This window comes from Tursiops truncatus, chromosome 3, assembly GCF_011762595.2.
Source record: "Tursiops truncatus isolate mTurTru1 chromosome 3, mTurTru1.mat.Y, whole genome shotgun sequence".
In the NCBI taxonomy this organism is placed as follows: Eukaryota; Metazoa; Chordata; class Mammalia; order Artiodactyla; family Delphinidae; genus Tursiops; species Tursiops truncatus.
This window is the reverse complement of record NC_047036.1, coordinates 124,206,840-124,215,321: the sequence shown is the minus strand read 5'-3', so window position 1 is coordinate 124,215,321 and position 8,482 is coordinate 124,206,840. Positions and strand designations below refer to the sequence as shown.

At 39.1% G+C, this 8,482-nt stretch overlaps 1 long non-coding RNA gene across 1 annotated transcript; it reads right to left on the bottom strand.

Annotated features, from left to right (window-relative positions):
• Positions 1 to 2,056: 2,056 nt before the first annotated feature.
• Positions 2,057 to 5,878, bottom strand: LOC109548192 (uncharacterized). The gene is made up of 3 exons (XR_002174224.3): positions 5,676 to 5,878; positions 4,796 to 4,821; positions 2,057 to 2,478 (listed from the first exon to the last, which is right to left on the bottom strand). It is a non-coding gene; the product is annotated as an uncharacterized lncRNA (long non-coding RNA).
• Positions 5,879 to 8,482: the final 2,604 nt, after the last annotated feature.

The window sequence follows — 8,482 nt, the reverse complement described above, 5'->3', positions numbered from 1 at the left end:
GCAGCTTTTTAGGCACAAACTGATAACCAGGAGACCCAAGCTGAGAGAGACATGCAGTAAGGCAGACTCAGTTAGGTCTCGATAGAAGCAGCTTGTCACAGAGGCACAGAATTGGCTTGAAATCATTTAACTTTAAAGCAACTGGAGTCAAAGAAGCAGTTCAGGTTGAAAAATGATTTTGTTATAAATGAAAATTCCTTAGCCGTGTTTTATTTTTTCTGTTATCTTGTGTTTTAAATTTTTGTTTTATTTCAACTTCAGCCTTTCAGTACTTGGGGAAACCAACAACAGGGACTTATTTGTACCAGTGTAAATAGTCAACAGTAAGATATTAAATGGAACAACCTGCATATTTATAAACTGAAAATGAGTAACTCACTATTTTCTCATGCATAATGACTTTCAAATACAGTTCTTATGGCCAGATCACTGGGGCCACCAGCAATGATCTGGTCGTCTATAAAGAGTCACGTGTGACCATATACCTAAGTACTTATTGACACACAAAGTGAGATTATAGCTTCCAGTGACACAGTCACACACAAGCAGAGTACCGTATTCATATAAACAGGCATTTTGATTCAATCAGTGAATAGAAATAAGACCCAGAGACAACAAAAAATTTGGTTGACAGTTTTAAAAGTTCAGGACTGACTTCAGTGTTGGTTCTCAGATTTATTTATATGAAATGAATCGTATGCAGAATAATGTTAAAGATTTCTATTTCGAGGTTTGAGTTAAAAGAGAGAATTAAGAGTTGGCTTTTGAGGAGAATGGTTAAGAATTACGCTATAGAAGTAACTGTGAAAGGTAAAAATTGGGATTTAGATATAAGGTGAACATTGTTTGGATTTATGTGAAATTAGTATTTATTTCTAAATGTTGAGATATAAGCTATAAATTAGGCCTCAAACCTAGGTAAGGATTTGACTACAGAATAATATATGTGATAAAAGTTTTGGAGGTGGGTCCCAAGCTCTCTTCATTTTGAGACAAATGTCTAAAAATATAAATTTTCCTGAAGGGTGTATGTGGGTATATGTGCTCATCTGACCATCGCTGCAAAGGGATTTACAGTCAGACCTTGAGGTATGGATGTTGGAAGGCTTGAATAAATAAAAGATACTTATGGGGGCTAGAGAGAATGAGAAAAAGGTATTGAATTTAAGGAAAAGTTAGGAAAAGTTAAAAGAGCAATAAAAAAATCACAGAGAAGGAATATATAGAAAGAGAAAAAAATAAGGTAGAGAAAAGGAAAACTATTTGATAGGAAAAAGGAAATGAAAAGGAAGGAGAAAGAGTGGTCTTTTGTTTTTATTCACTACTCAGCATTTCTGGACCAATATTTCTTCTCTTTTGTGCACTTACATACTGGTTCTTCATGTCTATGATTGGGTTGAGAAGGTGTGTCAGAAACATCAAAGGCTGAGAATTATTAGATTACTGAGCGTCTTACTGTGATTAACAGATTGGAGTCAAATATTGTGAGCTTAGTGTTAAGCATAGATTTGAGTTAAACACTATGAACTGGCTAGGTTTATGGATAAATTATGCATTTAACATTAGGATTAGAGGGTTGGGAGTCTAAAATCATGGGTCGGTATTTATTAACATGGAATAGCTGACGTTGGTGGCACAATTAGATTGATAATTAAAATAATAAAGGTGGTTCAGAGCTGTGTTAAATTTAGAGTAGCATTTACAAGTGTGCCCTACTCCCTGAGTAGAGTCACACAGCATCGTTGTTAAAACAGACTGGTATGTCAAGTAAAGAAGACTTGGAATTAGTTTCATCAGAACAATTAGAAAATAAATTACCCAAATAGTGTCTCTTTCATTGCAGATGAAAATTTTTTTGCCGATTCAAAAATATACTTTTTAAACCTTAGGATTAAGTTAGATTGTTTAAGCTGTGTCAGAAAGTTCCCTGGTTTATTTTGATAATTTTTGCTATAAAATTATTACTATAAAAGGTATTTATGGAATAAGTTTGTAGTTATGAAGGCATGTCATTCCTAAAAAAATTTATGACCATTGCTCTTGGTGTTATACATATTTTGCTCTTTATGTTGCATTTAAAATGGGTTTTTATCTTTTGATCTGTTAAGGTTACTAGGTAGATGATAGTTCTACAAAGTTTTTAATAAGCGTAATTATTTTATTTGATACTTAGACCTCAACAACGAATTGTTAGAATTTCATTGTACTTTTTAGTTTATTTTGACATTTTTGTATTTGTCAGTCAGTGAGGTGGGGAGTCTGAAGGAGAGTGCAACTTTCTCCACCCAGCAAAGATGACTCTGAATCTGTGTCTGCCCCCTCCCTACCAACCCCATCCCCTGGGAACCTGTGCCAACATGAGGGAAAAGGCCCAGGGATGATGAAGATGACAGTGACGGTATCCTTGCTCTGTAATCACGTCTGTGGAGAAGTTAACATCTTCCTTCACGAAGAAACTGAACTTTTTCAGTACTCTTCCTATGGGAACAACACAGTTAACAGGATTCATTAACACAAGAGGAAATTTTATACAATATTAGAGCTGAAAGGAACTATAGAGATTATAGGCAGAACCTCATCTTACAGATGAGGAAAATGAGTCCCTAAAAAGGAATGTCCTGGCCTCGGGCAGTTCCTGACAGAGGCAGAAGCAGAATGTCCCTAGACCAGTGACACTTCCATCCCACCTGCTGCCTCCACTTATCCCAGAGCCCAGACTGATCACCCAATGTGTTAAAACAAAAAAGAAGGAGGACTTCTGACAAGGAAAGCTGAGGTGGGCTTCCCCTCAGCCTTTTCTGGTCAGCAGGGCCTGTGATGAGGCTGGATCCTGCACTAGTGAGGAGAACTTCCACCACATGTCCCCTTCAGTGTCCTTGGACACAGGCTGGTTTCTAGGCTGAGGACCCAGTGTCTGTGCACATTAGAGAATCTTCCCTTTTGTGAAATAAAAGTTCCTGAGTAGGAATCGGTATGTAGACATATCCTTCTGGGCTCAGGCCCTAACTCCGTATTTTAACTTGGTAAGATAGTCACAAAGATGAAAAACCACAAGATCTGAGATAAGTGGCCAAAATCCAGTGGTCTAAAAGAGAGTTAACAGTGAGCAAAGGGGACTTGGTGTTAAGATAGCAAATGCTGAGTTGCCTGTTTTGTACCAAAGAAGTGACATCTGCCTGGTTGTTATTGCCTTCCAAAACCCTGTGCAGGCCAAACAAAATACTTAAAACATGTTCATGGGATTCTGGTCCAAGTACTGACAGCTTGTATTCCCCTATTTTAGATCAAAGAAAATATAATCTTTGTGGTAGCCTTATCCTCCCTGTCTCCCTAAGGCTGCAGATATTTAGAGCCACTAGGAAATTGAGGAGGTAAAGACCCTCTGGCTACAGTTTATCTAAGAATCATCTGTTGAGTCTCTTAGAAGTCATGTAAGATAGTGGTTTTCAATTTTTTAGTGTGGGATTCAGAACCCTTTCTTCCAATAAGAAATTATTTGGAACTCTACTCCTTAAAATAGTCCAAAGCTGGTTGGGGTTGGAGACCAACCCAAACGATCCCCTTAACCTCTTTGGTGACTCCTGACTTGCCTCTATGGAACCTCTGGGCTCTGGGGACAGCAGTTTGGAAGCTCATGGTCTTGTTAGACTCTTTCAGTTGACAGACAGGAATTAGAGGTTCTGTCATGGAGGGACCAGTCCAAACTGGCAGAGCAGGTGGCTCAAACCTAATCTGACTGTGAGGCAGCAAGTTTTCTATCTCTCTGGGTGGGCAGAGTATAGCTTCTGGAGAGTTAAGCAGGCTTGTGGAAAGAGGAGAAGATTGCAGTGGAGGACGCTGCCCTAGATGCTTTTTCTTCCCATGCAGTACTCACAAGCTCTCAATACGCAAGTGGCATTCATTCCCATAGGTGATGTAGTCAGACCACAAACAGGCAGGTATGTGATGGGGCAGGGGATGGCCACCACTGGGTGCTTCTCATAAATGCTGCAGTCTACCTGTGACAGTCACAGGAGGATGTCCTGCTTTTCTCCTGGTCCTCAAGCTGGGCTACCCTGGCTTCTCCTGGACAGGAAGCACAGTACCATCTTGGAAGTCCCAGCTCCAATATTCTGATGCTGCTGTGGCTACTTCTATTGATAATAATATGACCACTCTGACAAATACTAGTACTACCAGCACCACTTCTATTATTTATTTATATATATATATATGTGTGTGTGTGTGTGTGTGTGTGTGTGTGTGTGTATACATATGTGCATTTCTTTGCCAGGCATTAAACTTAAATCTTACATGAATTTTCTTTGTTTAATCTTCGGAACAACTGAATAGGGTAGGTTCTACTATTACCCCTATTTTACAGATGAGGGAAATTTGGGCTTAAAAAGAGAACTTGTCTAACATAAAAGCTGGTAAGAGGTAAAGCTGGGATCTGAATCCAGAGTTTGTGCAGTTAACCAAGGTAAATGTCTCTTGCCTCTCACATGTTATCCCTTCCATGAAGACATCACCATCTTCTCAGCTAGAAGTCCTCTCCTGCTCTTTCTTAATTCTGGAAAATTTTCTTTAGGCTGTGGTTATTTACATATATGTATGTCATATTTCTTCAGCTGCCTTCTGAAAAGCAAAGGCAATTTATCTGTGGCTGCCTTCCCTTTCACCCCCCCAAGCATACTGAATTAATCTTACATATATATTTCATAAGTATTTGTTGGCTAAATATAGTAAATAGGAAATTAAAGTAAAACTAAATAGGAAATTAAACTGAAATTAAAGTGTGGTTCAATATACTCACTGTTTTTAAAGGCAGACTGGCAGCTTCTGAAAGAGATATGCAGTTGGAAATGTTAAAAATAAAGCAAAGTTATGATGTCTCATTAATTAACAGAAAGTCTGTTGATTGAGACTCTGTAGTTCTCTGGTGATGAGTTTCAGCACCTACCCCGTCCTTTCACAAAACCCAGCTGTTTGCTGAGGAAGCCAAATGGCCAATAGGTTAGGTAAGCCTTGGTTCAAGTAAGAGAATCATCCAAAGTTCCTCCGTTTATTGACCATGGGACGTTTTCTGGAGTTCATCGTGTTTCTGATAATGTTTTACATCAGATAGCAATAAAAATATTGCAGTCACCACTTCTAAGAGCCTGAAGCACCATCTTTGATATTCTCCCCCTCCTAGTCGATATAAAGGAATGTAATGGAATATCTCCAAGGCATCAGAATCTTATTTAAGTAATTTTTCACTGTTTAAAAGTTTAATTGTTGACTCCTGGGTTTTGGAGAATCATGCTTTATATCAATCCTCCTGTATTGATTTGGAGAGAGATCCAAGTTTCTCTGAGTCTTTGCACTGAGTAGTATCTAATAGCACCAGCAATTTCTAGTGTCCTAATAAAATGGAAGACTTACGAAAAAATAAGGCTTTTCTGTTTTTTTGGTTTTTTTGGTTCCATGAATGGAAATAGAAATCCTTGAAAGGAATGCACTAGATCCAAATCCCTCAACTCCAGGTGGGACATAAGTGTCTCCTTTTCCAGGCCAGGGCTGTTTCTGTTACAAACCAGTATACTTTAAATCCACATGACAAGACATTTCTCTGAGATGTTCACATCCTATGAGGGGCTATTTCAGAGAACAAGCTTAATGGCTATACAGGGCACTATCTACCCTTAACTTACCTGAGCAGGTACAGAGATGGGCCACTGTACAGAACAGAAGGAGATCCCCAATGATCTTCATGATGGAGATGGCTGTGATTCAGAGGCTGCTCAGGACCGTCACAACAACTGCATCAGCCATACCCTAGGAAAGGGGCATGTTTATAAGGCAATGCTTGGTTTCTCCACCTTTCCTGTGAGGTCATCCAGAGTCAGTGTTGGCTCTGAGAGGCTCTCAAAGCACAGTGTCACACCCTGGGTGGTGATACAGTCCTTGTCACTCAATTGCTACTTCCTGTCTGACCAACAGATTGATTATGCAAGGTGAGAAGTATTTTTCTGTCTGCTCTAGAGATGGGGAATGTTGTTACTTAGATTTCCAAACCTCATATAGTAGAAGAGATTAAGTATAGGCTGCTTGGCCTATTTACGAAATAAATGAAAATATCAAAATTTCTTTATTTCACCAAAATAGAGGATATTAAACTCAGATCAGACAGGTTACACTTAGGTTTATATTTTGGCTCCTGGGAAAATGTTGTTTTATTTTCGAGGCAATAAACCCATGAAGCAAGCTGGGATATAGTGGAAGGACTAGTGACCTTAGCACTTATGAGGCTTGGAGAAAGGCATTGACATTTTCTAGCTGTGTGATCTTGGGGAAGTCAGTTGTGCCATGAGCCTATATCAGTTAGGAAGAGCTGGTTATGTTGTGGTAACATATAATCCCAAGACTTCTGTGACTTAAAACAGTACAAGTTGATTTTTACTCAAGCTATACATGTATGGTGGTCAGCTGATGGTGCCGCATGCCTTCAATGGATTCCAAGTAGACAGGGTAGTCACCATTTGGAATATTGTTCATTGTCAAGGTGAAGTGAAGATGCATTCCTGAGGATTTCCATTTACAGCAATTGAATATTCCATCTCAGAAGTGGCACCAGTGTCACTCTCCTTCACTGTCATGTGGATGTGGCCTGGCCTAACCATAGAGGTTACTGGGTACAGTGTTACCTTGTCTCTCTCTCTTTTTAAAAAAAATTATTTATTTATTTTTGGCTGTGTTGGGTCTTCGTTTGCTGTGCACAGGCTTTCTCTAGTTGCATTGAGCAGGGGCTACTCTTCGTTGCGGTGTGCAGGCTTCTCATTGCGGTGGTTTCTCTTGTTGCGGAGCACAGGCTCTAGGCACATGGGCTTCAGTAGTTGTGGCATGCGGGCTCAGTAGTTGTGGCTCCCGGGCTCTAGAGTGCAGGCTCAGTAGTTGTGGCACATGGGCTTAGTTGCTCCGCGGCGTGTGGGATCTTCCTGGACCAGGGCTTGAACCTGTGTCCCCTGTGTTGGCAGGCAGATTCTTAACCACTGACCACCAGTCTTGAAAACCGGAATGGGAAGAACTGGAAATAGTTGGCAAACGACACAGAGACCACCCCAGAGCCTTAGTTTCATGCCATGTCAAGTGGGACCTATTGCTAGCCCCAATAGAGTTCACATAATTGGAGTCTTTTACATGAAAGTCTGTTTTCAAGTGCAGTGCATGTAATTGTTGCTGTGATTGTTATTATTATTATTGACAGGCCAAGAGTCTCCGCTGTGAGTTGCTGACATTAGATTTTAAACTGTATTTTCCAAGCACAGTTATCCAAATGTCTGTTATTTATCTTTTGATCTTGAGGACATATGTATGAAAACCTGGGGGAACGCAGTAGAGTCTGCTTCACCAGTGCTTTGCTTGGCAGGCTTATTGTAGTACATTCTGAAGCATAACACATACAAAAGATAATAAATGACATTGCATGCCTCCCTAAAATTTACACTTTTACCTCTGTTTGGGGAGCAGTATAATCTCTTAGTTAAGAATATATGCATTGGGACTTCCCTGACGGTTTAGGTGGTTTAGTCTTAGTGGTTAAGACTCCATGCTCCCAATGTAGGGGGCATGGGTTCTATCCCCAGTCAGGGAACTAAGATCCCGTACGCCACATGGTGCAGCCTTAAAAAAAAAGTGTTCATTGAGTCCCATGGATCTTATTTGCAATCTTGTTTCTAATAAATGTTGGCTGTGTGACTTTGAGTGCATAAGTTAAGTTCTGATATTTTAGTTTCCTCATCTGTAACATAGAAATAATACCTCACAGAGTGGTTTTGAGTGTGAAATACAATTTTATATATATATATATATATATATATATAAAATGTGTCTATAAATAGGTAAAATCTCTGGTGTGTGTGTGTTTGTATATCAGATGCTAAGATCATAATTAGAGCTTGATATAGGGTAACTAATGATATGGAATGTTATATTCATGACAACTGATTGAGGGAGGAATTTTTATTATCCAGTTTTATCAGTGAGTAAGTTGAGGCTCAGAGGATTTAAGTAATCTTCCCAAGATCATGATACCAATTAATGTAGGAAACTATTAGGTTCAGTCAAGGAAAAAAGGGGAAGTGAATGTTCTAATAAAGAGAGTGAATTATAAGCTTTATTGTTTACTGTGAAAGTTTGAAGAGAATGAATACTGAGAAAAAGCCATTATATTTCAAGAAGAGGTGTTTTGTTGCAGTTTAAAATGCAATTTTAGCTAAAAGGATTGGGAATGGAATCAAAGGGTGATCAGGATGAAGTGGAAAGATAGGGTTATTTTTTTTTAGATGTTTGATAGTCAGAGGAAAAGAATGGAAAAAACAAAGGCTTCAGCAAGATCTAGGATGGACTGAGCATGTCTTAAAGACAAAGGGAAGAAGAAGAAATTTAAGGTACCATGATGGAGGGTGTCTAATTAGAGGAGTATAGAAAAGTAAGAAATAAGATTAAGAGCACAAGTGTA